Source organism: Leptosomus discolor, chromosome 3 (genome assembly GCF_034619465.1).
Source record: "Leptosomus discolor isolate bLepDis1 chromosome 3, bLepDis1.hap2, whole genome shotgun sequence".
Lineage (NCBI taxonomy): Eukaryota > Metazoa > Chordata > Aves > Leptosomiformes > Leptosomidae > Leptosomus > Leptosomus discolor.
In genome coordinates, this window is record NC_141393.1 from 22,010,805 (window position 1) to 22,026,609 (window position 15,805).

The following is a 15,805-nucleotide window of genomic DNA, read 5'->3' on the forward strand; positions in this document are numbered from 1 at the left end:
AGTGCTGTCTTGACTCTCGCTTCAGAACTCCAGACTACCTTTTCTTTCACAACTGCTGACCTAAGAGCAGCAATGAAGAACGATTGGGAGATGGATAAATATGCCTTCATCTAACCCTCAAATGGCTGTCACCATTCTGTAGCAGATGAATAGTGCATTGATGAGCACGTGCCTTCTTACCTCATGCATGCAAAGACATTGTAGTAGTGCTTTTTCTCTTGCACTTTGCACACCACATTTGTCAAGACAAAATATGGGCTAGGCAGCTCAAAAGGCAAACGAAGCTGTTTTGGCAATAGGGGGATGACTCAACAGGTAGATGACACAGGGAGTATTCAATATTTGGCTCTTCAGAAGGATGCAGACAGATAACAATTCACTCATTCAGAAGCACTAGGTGTGGCAGTTCTTAATTATCTTTCTCTCTCTGTCTCTCTCTCATCTTGTATCCAGTCTAAACAGCAGCTCATAACAATGTTTCCAAATATGGCAATGCATTTGAAAAGTGCAAATAAACATCTGCATCATGTAGCTGCCTTTCATTCAATAAGGTCTAAATAGCAGGGTGGGAGCTTACCCAATACTAGACTTGAAATAACCGGGCTGTAACTTGTTTGCAATGCCTTAATTGGACAGAGAAAGAATCCAGTTCAGGCTAGTGAGAGGCAGAGAATTTTCTCAGAAATACCCATTAGCTCTGATTTATTCACATCACGTTACTGTCCACAAAACAAAAAGTTCATACCTATTCCAAACCAGACCAGCAGCAAGAGCTCAAGGGAAAGGGGATTCTGGAATTTGGGGTAAGGCCAGAGTGTGCGCAATGCTCAGGATAACTGGTCTCTCTAGGTTCTCTAATATCAGTTCTTTCTGACCCTCTCAGAGATGGCTTGCTTGTACTAGGATCAACATTTAGACTGTCAATAGAGGAAAGCTAAAAAGAAGCAGAGGAAATGAAGCAAGTGGGTGCTACAACATGCTGATTCATACTTTAAAAATTTCATAGTGACCCTGGTAAATACAGCAGCAGCAGCGGCAGGGATTTTCCATGGCTTCTCTGAAGAGGAGGGAAATAAAGTCCTCTTTTGCAGCTATTGCCTGGACATGCCTCGGAGCTGGGCCTTTCCTAGTTTTGCTGAAAGCCTTCTAATCCTGGCTTCCACCTGCTCCAGCACATCACATTTCACAGCTATCTTTAGCCTCTCAGTGGTGGAACATTTCAGGCAGAAGGGGATTAAGCAGGCCAGCACAGATTTAAGTGCAGCCTGCAACTAGCCACAAATGTATTATCTGAATAAATTGTCAGTATTGGCAAAAGCATAAAACGTGACTGTTGCTTTGCACTATTTTTGATTAATTTGTTTGTATTAAGGCATGAAGGAAGAGTTTTTCTAGCTAAATAAGAGATATTCATTGCAATAAAACTTCATTACACCATGTAATTACACTTCATTTGTTTGAACAAGGGAATTGAGCCTTATAAAGAAACATGAGGGAAAAGATGGCTCGACTGGAGAAAATATGCCACACCAAACATTACTACTATAAAGTCAAAGTGACATACATCTGACAAGTCTAGCTGGCTATGTCACAATGTGGGCATGAGGAACTTGTAATACCAATTTGGGTGTCACTTATGTTTCTGATTTTACAGTGTTAAAATATTTTTTCCCTAAAAACTTCATTAGATATTGTTGGACAATCTACTCATTGTGGAGTCATAGGAATGAAAGGAACACAATTTTATTCAATTTTGTTTTCTCTACAAAGTTTTGAAGGGATGTTGGGATTTAGAAACTATTTACATGAATCCTCAAAAGCAGATGGTTTAAATTGGAAAGACTCTTATTACAGTTGACTGGGTACACTACTTATATGCAAGTATCTTTGCTTTTGTGAGCATGAGGTTCTCTGTATAAGATTCTCTTCTCTTTGGAAATGTTTTTCTTTTGGAACTGAGATGTGTCCTTACTCTGAACTTAGGTTTGGCAGAGTATTTCCCTGTACCTGGGATCTCTGCCAGAAAAGCATGAAGACATGGGGTGGGACAAAGGAAAGAATGGGCTAGCCTGAGGGAGAGGTTAGCAGCCTGTGGCCAAGGGTTACAGAAACTCAAGGTATAAAACCTTCACTGAAGCTTAATTTTAGAAAAATGAAAAACTATTTAGGGGACAATTCTTCTGACCCATAACAGTGTTCAGATGCAGATGTGCTGGGCTGGACTCCTAATTTCTGTACATAGCAGAACTCTGCTGATGGTAACTGGAGTCTTACATATTTATAGTGGTTAAAATTACATTCTAATTCACAGTCATTATTTCCTCTCTTTTCTTCAGACTTGCAGGGTGAAAATGAATTATTATTTGAGATGACATTTTAACTACATTTTCTTCAGGCAAGTTTGAGATTTTTCTTTTTTTTTCCTTTTTTTTTTTTTTTTTTCTTTGTAAAGTATAAATAAAAGCCATTTATCTGGTGTGGAACTGTTAGGTAAAAGAAAAAAAAAATCATATGTTCTGAAAAAAATTTTACCTTTCTGTCTGAGCCCACAACTCAAAATCAGGCTGATTTTAAACAAGTACTTTGTAATGAGGAGGAAGCTTTTCCTAGTCTGAAAAGAGATAGGGTTGAAATAATATATGCACATGTATTTAAAAATCATAATTTGTTAATGTGAAGTACAGTGCTAACTGTGTTTCTTTAGGCAGCTATGACAAAGTCAATTCTCTTTAATGATCACAACTGAGTTAGCAATGAGGAAAACACTCAAAAGTATTGTATAATTTTTTTTTCCTCTCAGATAACTAACTCTTTGACCAATAAGATTTTACCTGCTTTTTAACTTGCATTTGGCTCCTTTATGTTGGTAAATAATAAATAATTTTATCTGCTGCTTCCATACCAAATAGAAAATAGTTCATTTATGAAGAAAAAATTGTTCTTGTTGCAGGGGTAGATGAGTTAAATTGTGAAGCCTGAGTTACCCAGGAAGACAGACTTGATTTGGTAAAATTCCTTTCTGCTTGTAAATCTATAAATTTTAAGATGGTTCACTGTCCCAAATCCTGTCAAAGTAATCTTGACTTTAAGTGCTCAGAGCTGCACTCACTTGGAATGTGAAGTGCAGCTTTCACTGTTGTGGATGGACATAAGCCCTGTAATCACATATGCACTTGTCCCCTAGCTACATGTAAATGGTCATAATGCTTGTGAGAATGATTTTAACTGAAATAAATCTTGACTTTGCAAGAATCAAGATTGTACGCAAATACTGCACCATTCTAGAAGAAAGGTGAGAGCAAGAAAACAGGGCGTGACACCATTTGACTTCTACATGCAAATATTATTGTCCAGGCCTTATGAGTCATTATGTGCATGGTTCAGACAATAAAAATTTTAGTTGTTGTTTGAAGCAGTGGGTTTTGTCTCGTGAGACCTTCAGGGCAAGTAACCCACGGTAATCCAGAGTAAATTCTGTGCAGAGCTGCCCTATCTCCTTGTATTGTTCAACTCTGTCCACACCTTATGCTGGAAGACTTGTCAGAATTGTCTGATTTATTAGATGTTGCAATTGTTGGTGTGACAGAGCAGCTCCTTTTCCTCTGAGATTGCAACTGTTGTCCTTCTATAACAGACAGTCATTATTAGGGAAGTATAGGAGGCTCTGGAGACATACAATACATTTAACAAGACATAGTTTATAAATTTGCATAAAGTTTCCTCACATCATGTGTACTACCATATTGATTCAATCTCTTAAATTAAATACTCAATAACCATGTGAATATTGGTGGCATAGTAAAAATTTTCTGAATTTATGACCTTGGACAAGTCACAGGTATAGTGGGTGCCTCAGATGATAGTATTAATGTTCTTCACAGCCCTATAAACACTCAGACTGCTTTTTCTAATGCTAAGACTCCCACCTAATTCTTCATGAGTATCACACGTGCATTAAAGCAGAAGACCTGTGCTGACGGATATTAACCTCATCGTCATCCCTCTGCTGTACCTCTAAGTATATGGAGAGGGAGAGAGAGAGTCAGCTTTTATTAAAGGGAATGGGGACTCTTCTTTCTAGTTCTCTACCTTTCTTGTTCCAGCATATCTTTTCAACTTTCTTTATAGTCGCATGCAATTTATGTATATGATTTGAAAAGCAAAACTCAAATTTTCCTTTCAGATCCATTCATCCACCAATCCATCCTTTTAAAGTGGTGTTACTAATTTGATTATCAAACAACAAAGCAACAAAATGCATATCTTATTCTTTGATCATATTTATAAAACCTTCCATAGGGAAGCTGTTGATGATTTATGTAACAGAGAAGCTGAAGCTGATTACTCACCAATATCTTTCTCAGGATAAAGTTTTTAAAAACTTATGGAAAAATTAATTATGAGAATGTCAGCTGTTACCTACAAATAGACAGTTAAACAGTTTTCCAAACTGATAGTGCCCCATTAAAGCAGTAAAGAGCTGTGAGCAGGCAGTTTTGAATGAAGAATTTGGTCATAATTCTTGAAACTTCAGAAGAAAGCAGAATAATTTGTACATTAGCCTCTAGCCTTCTGGAAGTAAATGTGGAAAGAGTTAGATTGGAACTTCAAAGCATGTTCTTGTGTGGTGTAGAGAATTTTGTATACTGTTACTTTAAAATGTGAAATAGAAAGCTGGTTTTTGTTTGTTTGTTTGTTTTAATATTTGATCTTTTTCATACTCATTCAGTTTTGAAATTGCTTACAGAAATGTTAAGGTCACTGAACAAAGACTATGAACAAATATACTAAATATTATCGCTAGACAGGTCAAAACAAATAGATGATGACTTCTGAGTTTGTGGCTCATAAAATTGTATCAATCTCTGAGAGCTAAATCAAAGAGAAATATATCTGAAATTTTGCGTTATTTTTCAATATTTCAGTTAAATTACTGTCTTTTATGTTTATATAAATACATATATGCAGACACACAAATATATATATATATATATATATATATAAAAATAGATGGCGTATCTATCTGCATCCATATACCTGAAACGAGAACATAACATTTAAAAATAAACCTAGGAGAAAGATTCTCAGTGCCTGAAAATTGTCATTTATGATAATGGAGTTGTTCCACATATCAGTGGAAAACCTAGTCCGCATAAATCATTAAGGCAAACTTTCAGGAATATTACTGCATTCAAGAACAGGCTTAATTACATATTCAATTTACATCAAGGTTAATATAAAAAAGGTACTGAACTGGAACCCATCAGAATGTACATTCAGTGTCCAAATTTACAGTTGCAAAACAACATACAAGCAAAAGTTAATCTTTATTGTTTTCCTAAATTGCTGAATTTGGAATTTAAACAGCAAAAGCTGACATTCAGAGAAGAGCAGTCTAGGATAAATAGCAGGATGTGTCATATGGTGATGTTCTCACTAAGCACAAAGCAGAAATCCCTCCGGTTTACATCCACATACCATAATTAACAGACATGACATTAGGATGCCAAAAAGAAATTAAAACTCTGATACTGTCGATGCTGAGCTTCGAACAGGTTCAAGACATCCTGAAAACATGCAATAGAAACTCCTCTTAGGATTAATAGGAGTTTCCCTTTAAAAAAGTTATCTGTATTTATATCCTCTTCATGTCTATATATACCTTTCTGTAAATAGCAAGATACATGGCTTTCTACTAGTGTCAAAAATATATTTGATGGAAAAATGTCTTTGCTTTAAGTGCATTTTGAACTATATTCGAAAAAAGCAATACATCACAGAAAATATTTTATTCAAAGCTCATATAGAACGCAAGGGAGACACAAACAATTATATTACAATTCTCACTATGCCTTGGGACCACATATTTCTAAATATTTTTACTTTAACTGAAGTATTCCAGAGTGGGAACACTCATAGAACAAACACAAAAATAATTAAGATTTTAATCCATAAAATGAAATAAATCCATAAATCCAAGACATTTGAAACACATTTTCAATTAGTCATCACTATTCTTTTCAAGAAATCATGTGACAGAAAAAGCATGACTACGTTTGTTTGTTTGTTTTTTTCTGGATGCTGTCTGAAATTTTGATTTCAAGTTCTTTAACTGGCTAAAGTTACATCTCTGTAGCTCAGAATGGGACTACGGACAGGTAGTTTCTGTCATATTGCTATAATTCCTTGTGTTTCCACTACAGTTAATTTAGAGAGATGGGCACTCTAAACTTGTAATTCAGGTTCAAGGTGAATTGTCTATTATATGATTATATGATGATTAGGGGACTGGAACATCTCTCTTATGAGGAAAGTCTCAGAGACCTGGGTCTGTTTAGCCTGGAGAAGACTGAAAGGGGACCTTATAAGTGCTTACAAATATCTAAAGGGCGGGTGTCAAGAAGATGAGGCCAGGATCTTTTCAGTGCTGCCCAGACAGGACAAGGGCCAACGGGCACAAGCTGGAGCACAGGAAATGCCACTTGAATATGGGGAAAAACTTCTTTACTCTGAGGATGACAGAGCATTGCAGCAGGCTGCCTAGATAGGCTGTGGAGTTTCCTTCTCTGGAGATATTCAAAACCAGGACAGGATCCTGTGCGATCTGCTCTAGGAGAACCTGCTTTAGCAGTGGGGTCAGACTAGATGATCTCCAGAGGTCCCTTCCAACTCCTACAACTCTGTGATTCTGTGATTACACTGACTACAGGAGGAACTTAGGCTTAGTAAGTTCCTAAACGTCTCTTTTAGGTACTCAAAGCAAGGTTTCATAAATCTCAACAAAATACTACCAATTTACAAGAACCAAGGGTTACATGCTATCTTGTACCTTATATTTCAGTGTTATGGCAGAAGCACAAATGACACCTGAACTCTGGTCTTTTCCAGCCTGTATGAAAAGTCTTTTGATACTGAAACATGTTTCTAGCTGAAGTTATTTGTCATTCACATCTTCACTTGTACTTTCTAATGATCTTAAAGAGTTTTTTTTTTCAGTAACCAAACCTTTGCCACTCTTCTTCAAATCTTTGAATGAGTAGCAATAGCTTACACACATTAAAAACTTGTACATTTATCCACCATAGACGAGAAATGATTATTTTAACATATTAGAACAAAAAAATAAGTACTTGTTTGACAAAACCATCCCAAAACCTTGCTGGAAACTAACACATGATAAAACAAGTGGTTTATTTTTCATACTGGTCTCTTTCTTTCTTATTGTATATTCAAGTTATGGCACTTAATATTAAATTGCACACAGTTTAAAACACACAGCTTAGTGGGCTATAATGATCTGTCCCTGCTTTGCCCAAACTGAAGTAAATATCATACATGTGGTACTCATTTCACATAAATTTCAGTTTCTGATTGGTGGTTACTGTCACTCGTTCAAGATAACAAACACAAAATTATGGGAGAGAAATATACTGCAAAGTATCCTGGAAGTTATTCACAGAGCACGTCTTTTATATCTCAAGTTGTAATCCAGCTCACAAGAATGCCTTTCATGTATGAAGAAAGAGGCTATTATCCTATCAGTATACAATCTGTTAATAACAAACATCAGGGGAGAGCAATTCATTTGCCCTGACAGCTTTGTTGAACAGGCTTAGAAACTGTTCTGAATAGTGAAATACATTAAGAAAAAGATGTTATTTATGGCAGAAGACAGGAAAGGGAGCTTTCCTCATGGAATTTAGGAAACTCCAGCCAGCCAAAACATCGCAAAATTTCCAAAATATGTTTGCAAGATTAATGAAAGACAGACCTTCTTATTTTCACCTCAGATTTAAAGGTGAAGGCCATGTCACTTGGTGAGGCATTTTTCAAGGAACGATATTGAAAAGTTATCAATTTTACTCGTACAAAAATGTAGTCAGATCTGAGTTCCTATGAAAAGCTGGTCATTTTATTTGTCTAACCTCTGATTTAATTTTATTTCAATATTGTTAACCTGAATAATTAATTTTATTTAGCCTGCACTTTTGCATGCTCTGGCCTTTCTCAGGAAACATTATGGAATAGGAGATGGAGGCAACTTGCTCATGTCTACATGGGCCTACAGGCACAGTCTGCTGATGTAATGAACCTCCAGACTTACTGTATGTGATTGCTGTATTTTATATTATATTTCTATTTGATATTTTAATTTTTTTATATAGATAAGATATATACACACACACATACACTCCTATACTGAAAAATATTTTTGTTACTGAATATCCTTCACTCTGATTATGACCATAGTATTGCCAAAAGTTACACTTTGAGGTAATAAAGTAGAAATAAAAGTGAAAAAATATGTTAAAAACATTAATGCTAATCATTCTTTTGTAGTACCTTAAGAAACGGTTGCACAGACATTGAGATGTATCCGAATAATTCAGAAACTCAGATTTTATAATTGTGCGTATTTTTACAGTGGGATTTGCAATACGTGGTAGATTTGCATGGTAGATTCTCGTTAGTTGCAACAAAAAAGTTCTGAAAGAGTTCAGCAGTGGATACTGTGTGCTCCTTGGATCTCTAAAAGGAGGTTCTCCTTGTTTTAAGAGCTTATGTACTTCATAAATAATAGAGGTGGGAACACAGCTAGAAAATTTCTTCCTTCCTCTCCCTCCCCATGAGTGCTAAATCAGAACAAAATCCGGGTTTCCTCCCAGACTAGTACCTTCTTTCCTTTTCTCTCAAGGAAGCTGCTACCATGGTCGTGGGCTGTGCAGTTACAGGTGCGTGCTGGAGGTGCTGCATGACGAGGCAGGACCTGGGACAGACACCCGAGGTCACTGGCCTGTGACAGATGCTCAGAAAATACGTGTATCAAAGATGATGAGCATGATATTAATTTTGTTAAGCTCTGTAAGCACTTCAAATGATAGCACAAAAATCCCAGTGTTGAATCTGACTTTCCTTGGTCCCCTGTTACATTCCTGTCCTGGTCTCTCGTAATTTTTTGGAACGAACCTTTGTTTTTGTACTAAGAATATGTACCTCCCACCCACAATTTTACAAGTGTGAAATAATAACATCTGCAACCAACCTTTAGTGAAAAAGGGCCTAACTATTTTCGCTATTACATTGTAAAATACATTTATAGTTCCTGCCCTTGTTATTTGTATTTTAAACCCACATACCATATTTTCAAAGAAATAAAGTGAGAGATTAACAGTATGTTATGTAACAGTTTAGTTTTCCATTTATGAAGCAAAAGTTACTGTCCTTAATAGAAAAGATAATTCAGCAGCACAATTAAAGTATTATTGATCTGTTATGGTCATTACACAGTGAAAGATTGACCACAAGCTATTTTCATTATAATTATTTATTCACATCTCATAGTAGGTTTTTTTTTAAATGAACTTCTCAGCTGATGAAAAGGTGCTGAACTTGCAGGCTGAAGTCCACTACTTATGTAAAAAAGACAGATAAAGTCAGAAAAACAGCATTTTAATTTGGTAAGAAGAAACGTTTTCTGTAAGGATCCAAAATTTCCTCTCTGCGGGACTAACAAGGGAAAGCCGTGTGGGGCAAATCACTAAAAAAATCCAACAAACTGTGTCATAGCTTTTTGTGAAGAGCACAGACACCAGACAACATAATGTAGTTAATTACTATTGGGTATGGAACTCTGACTCATCAATCATACGATGAACTTCCCCACTCTATATTGCGAAAGAATGTGTCAGTCTACTCAGATAAGAGCTGGAAATTCTTAGTAAAGAAAGCATTATCTGTGAAGTAAGGGCTAAACATGGATGTACTAAATCACAAAGACTGAACTAGTTGGGAACATCCATTTTGCATCTGCTGCCATCTGATAGATGGGACGAGAAAAGGATGAAAGGTTTAAAGATGACTGTTTTTCTGTCCCAAAGGTATTTTCTGTTATCAGTCTTGTATCTTCAGGATTACCAGTTCATTGATATTAGACACATGGATGCCTTATGGTCCAAATTTCTATCAAATCTCCCACACAAACTGAAGTGAGATCCACATGTGCATTCAAAAATTCTGTTTCGTTACCAACTGGTGACTAAAAGACATAGTGCTGTGGTTTAACCCCAACCGGCAACTAAGCCCCACACAGACACTAGCTCACTGGCCCCCGGTGGAGTGGTGAGAATCAGAAGGGTAAAAGTGAGAAAACTCACGGGTTGAGATAAAGACAGTTTAATAGGGAAACAAAAGTAATGCTCAAGCAAAGCAAAACAGGAGATTCATTCACCACTTCCCATCGGCCGGCAGGAGTTCAGCCATCTCCAGCAATGCAGGGTTCCGTCACGCAGAACAGTTACTCAGGAAGACAAACACCATCACTCCGAATGCCCCCCCCTTCCTTCTTCTTCCCTCAGCTTTATATACTGAGCATGATATCATACGGTATGAAATATGCCTTTGGTCATTGGGGTCAGCTGTCCTGACTGCATCTCCTCCCAATTGTTTGTGCACCCCGAAACCACTCACTGGTGGGGTGGGGTGAGAGGCAGAAAAGTCTTGATGCTGTGTAAGCCCTGTTCAGCAGTAACTAAAACATCCCTGCATTAGCAATGTTGTTTTCATCACAAATCCAAAACATAGCCCCATACTAGCTACTGTGAAGAAAATTAACTCAATCCCAGCCAAAACCAACACATGCAGTTATCCAAATCACAGGTGGAGTAGAGATCAAGGATGTCAAGATCTGAGAACCAAGAAAGCTTTGCCCACAGGTGTGTTTTTAAATTCAAGTGATTTCTTATGGAAATAGCAGTGCTTATTCTAGGGCTTGGGTAATTAAGAAGAAGGAATTATATTCTCCAAATACAAGAAAACATCCACCATCAGAAGGCCACACACAAATAGATTTTTATTCTCATTTCAGATTAATTTATTTTAGGTGGTCTTTCTTCACAAGTGTGTTTTTTCTGTAAGAGTGAGGACATACAGAATCCTCTGATTCAAAGGTAGAAAAAGAAGATTGAGAAAAGACAAACAGTTTTGCAATTTCACATAGAAACAGGTGGGTGGAGTTCAGTGAGATCCCTCATTAACTCAACATCAAATGTACTTCTAGAATAAGTCCCTTTACAATCCAGTTTAAGAGATTAAAATTCAAGTGTTCAGTTGGACATGATTGCAGCCTTCACTGCAGCTTATTTTTCTGCTAGTTACTGACATTTTAGCACTGTGAAGGCTGACGACATAAGATACTCTTGTGCTTTGAGCCTCAGGCTTTGTATTGCAAACCAACATTCCCCTTTAAATTCTGTATAATAAATTGGAAGTTCTGACATTTTCTCAACAGAGTTCTGTAGACATTCGAAGATACATTTGGAAAGTCACCGGACATGGCGACTCTGAATCAGAAAGACTAAAATTAGCAGCATTTAATTCAAGAGGGATGCATAGGGCATACAAAGTGGGAGAGTCCTTCAGACAGCTGCCAGGCTCTTCCTGTGTTGTGACTACTCATGGTGTATTTGTGTTTTCTACATGCTCCAGAGAGACAAGTCAATTTTCACACCACTGTTGCAAGACAGATAAAAGTATAAAAGTTGCTATCTGCAATATAAATTTGAGGAAACCGAGACTGAGAAATTAAGATTTGCTTAAAGCCTCACAGTGACTCAAGCAAAAAGTTGGGTTAATAAAGAGTTCTCAACCATTGCTATGCTTCATGGCATTTTCTGTTTGGAAATTTGTCTTGGTTCACAGTCAGAAAAGCATCATTGTAGAAAGAAATACTCAGAATAGGTATTTTTTCCAGATAGCTATGGACATTTGGGAGATGCAGGCAGCTATATGCACGCACATGTATGGACATACAGCCCCACATCCACAATATTAAACTGTTTTGGAACATACTAATAAGTGTCTTGCCTTTTCTCTAGCAGCTTTCATCTGAGAAGATCCTAAAGAGCCCTATAAAGTGTCAAATGTATAAAGCTCTGCTGAAAACCAACCAGATTCCTATATAACTCTTTAATAGTGGGGAAGGGAGGAAGTTATGCCAAAGGCAGAAGTAGAAAAATTCTTGTGTTCAAAAATTGCATAAGTTTGTTTCAGAGAGTCCATACTAGCTTTGAAAGGGCACACTAGATTTTTTTTTCTGTCAACATTTCATGATGAAGATGATCTCTTTCACCTTAGTAAGTCTCAGGAGATTAATGCGGAGAAAAGTAACTTGAACCTACTTCATATGCCATCAGGAAATACCAGCAGCTAAGATATATTATGGGATTTTTTTTCCTTTTAGTAAGTTCTCAAGGTCTTGTTCAGTTTCTCTTGTCCCGTGCTGAGGTCTGTGCTGTCTCTATGAGCTGAAGAAAGCTTACCAGTGACATCAGTTGTCACTTAATGGATGTTCATGGGCATTAGATTTTGTTTCCAACCAAAACGAAGACAGAAAGAACTGCGAATACTTAGTTACATGGCAGTATGAGTTAGTCTCTGTGACATCCTAGAAAGTAAAAAGAAAAAAAAATTACTAACCATACAGCCCAAATAGCAAAACAGCTGTAACAGATATTGTCATTCTGACAGATAATATATAAAAATTTCCTAGCAGGGGTTGAAATGTTTACCACCAGATACATTTAAAGACTACAGAAATAAATATTTCTGGTTTGAATTTTGGATATTTTTTCTTAAGAAATAATATTATTATGTATGTATGACAATAACTATGTTAGTAAAAAAATTTTTTGTTCGTCAGTGTCATCTACTGAATTAGTTACAGCTATTTGAAAGGTTTTACTTCAGCAGTGGGCTTGTTATTACTTATACAGCGCCAGCAGTAAACTAAGTGTTTGAGACCTTCAGCTTTTAGAATGAGGTGATAGTAAACAATATTTTTCTAAGTGAAAATATGATACGCTGCTTAAAAAAATTTTTTATCTTTCAGGAACTTTGGTTACAACTCATGGTAGGCCAGTCCTTTTTAAATAACAGATCATCTTTAAAAGCCCTTAATATTTGCTGGTTTGCTTTTATCTCACAGTTTCAATATAACAAACAATATTTTTGTATTTCTGGTCACTGCAACTATTGTCTGTGGAAGACTGGTTTGACACTTTTGTACTAGAAACAAATAATCCAATCAAGAGGATATAGCTGTCCAGATCACTCAAATCTTTCATAAGAAGTCAAATCAGGACTCCATTTTAAAGTGAAAAAAATGTGTTTTTAACTAGAATTGTAAGTATTAGAAAATATTGTGATGAAGACAGTTCTCAAAAGACTGGCATCAGTGAACTCAATGAAGAAAACCTCATCAACTAAATTAAACATGTCTGGATTTTAATATAAACTTCTTGAGATGTATATAGCTATGAAATAGTCATTGAGGCTTCAAGGCTACATATCCCTTTCTACATACTCTTTATGTTTCTCTCTGTATGGGGTTTGCGAGTCAGACGGGATTCAGCACGTTACAAATAAGTATGCACTGTATTGTCTAATGGAGACATTATCAGGTTCTTATTTCCATTTATATTTTTTCCCTTATAATAAAATAAATCATTCAAACTGAAATGTATTTCTAGGTTTCAGGTATTTTTGTTGGCTGGTTGCCGTTGGCTTAAGACTATTACATTTTAGAAGAACAAACAGACGCAATCTATCTCACAAGAGAGTTTTTATCACATTATATTTCCAGTTCAGTTCCCAATCCAGATAGCTGAGTAATGAATATATATCCAACAAAAAACAAAACTTCCAAATATGTCAGGGTTCATCAGAAAGTGCCAGTATATTTCATACACACCATTTTGATATCTTTAAGATGTTATGATGCTAAATCCCCTTAGAGGTGTCTTAAGCTAGGGATTTCCAAAGAGCCTCAGGGTTTAGGTAACAGTTGCCTGTTTTCTTTAGTCTCTCCTGGCTATATTTGGCTTAGCTTCAGAAGACCTTATTTTTCCCTTTAGAAGTCCCATGACCCTAAATGTTATGTCAAAGGTTTTCATTTTGTTATTTTTTTTTTTTTAATATATCTCACAATTACTAGATACAAATTCAGAACATCTTAAAATAAAATTGCTTTTGGAATCCTGATTTCTGGGAAGTGTTTGAACTGTTTGTAAGATACGAGCACTCTAAAACATATCAGCTGTTAATGCACTAACATTAAAGTTGCTACTTTAATGCTAATAACATTAAAGTTAATAAATATTTATTTATATTTCTGATAATTATGCTCCATATTGGTAATTACTGTTGTTGTTATTATTAACAATAGAGTTTAAATGTGTCTGAAGAATGTCTAGGCTAATTCTATAACAGATTATGTGATCTTAATTTTCACCAAGCCCCATAAACCCATGTGAAATAGAGTTTAAAGTCATTACACGGTTTGTGATATATACTAATACAAGTTGGCAAACTGGTGGTGTTGAGAAAGACAGACATAGAATAGTCCTCAGCCTCTTGCACGCTGCCTTGCCAGTGTGCTCCATCAGGGACTCCCACACATTTCTGTGGCAGAGTAGAGGCTCTTTCTTTGATTCTAAGGTCACATCACTAATGCATCAGTTAAATATTATTAAGATGATTACACCTTTTATATATTTTTATCATTGCTTCCAGAAACAGCAACAGCTTCCCCCAGGCACTGTACAATAGAAAAGTATGCATAATACCTACCCCGAGGAATCTGCTATATATAATAGCTAACTATGTCTAATGTAGATGTGAGCTTATGGTTTTTTCTTTCAGCTTGGGCAATATTTTTTGCCTCCACAGTTAATAAAACTCCTAAGGATAGAAAAAAGTGACATTTAATTTTCTTGGTTTTGGCTACCACATTGTTGTGTCTACATATGTATGCACTCATCTACGTCTGCTCACACCCACCCTTCCACCCACCCATGTACACACAAAGATAATCACAGTGTTTTTAAAATAAAATAACTCCTTACAGCTTAACCACAATGGCAACGCTGCCAGCTCGTTTGGTTCACCATGAATAAAATACATGGAATATCCCACTACTGAATCTTTTGGTTAAAATAAGCGTTATTTAAAACCACAGTATGTAAGCTTCTGGTAGTTGAGCTGTGTTGTCTTAATTTTGATTCTCTGACAGTGTTAACAGAATTTGAGTTCACAGAGTTCATGATAAGTCAAGATCATGAAGCATTGCATACCAAATGGGCTAATCTGTTCTGGGATGTTGCCTCATTCCATCTGAAAAGTCTGTATTTGTGTTGAAGACATAACAAAGATAACTTTTACTTTCAAGCTTACTGAAGGTATTTTAAATACCCATCATGCTAGGGGTCTTGTTTATCATCAGTGCATCCGGACACCAATTTTATAATTTTATATTTCGATATATCACCTAGACACCGGAGATTTTAATCTCCCATCTTCTCCACTCAGGGAATCAAAGAAATCAAACAATCAGCTTTTTTAAAAATTTATTTTATTTATTTACTTACTTACTTCCTGCAGGTCTAGCTTTTTTGCTTTAAAACTAGGAATCAATGTATAGGAGCTAAAGCCAAATCCTACAGCTGGAGTGCTTTTAAGACTTGGAACAAGTTAAGATGTACGTTTTCTTATTGATGAAAGAGGTAAAGAATGGCAGATAAAGGATAGAACAAAAAGAAACTGCACTTCTTTAATTATAGTGTAAGTGTGTGGTTACATACTGAGAGCTCTGCAGAGATTGTGTGATATTGGCCTTTCCCACAAAACAGGAAAAGATAACACTTTAACAATGTCTAGAGAAGCTGAAATGTTTTGCACTAAACAGGAAAAACTCATCCTTTGGTGCACATTCCTTAATGGAACATGCTTCTAATTACTTTCTCCAACAATC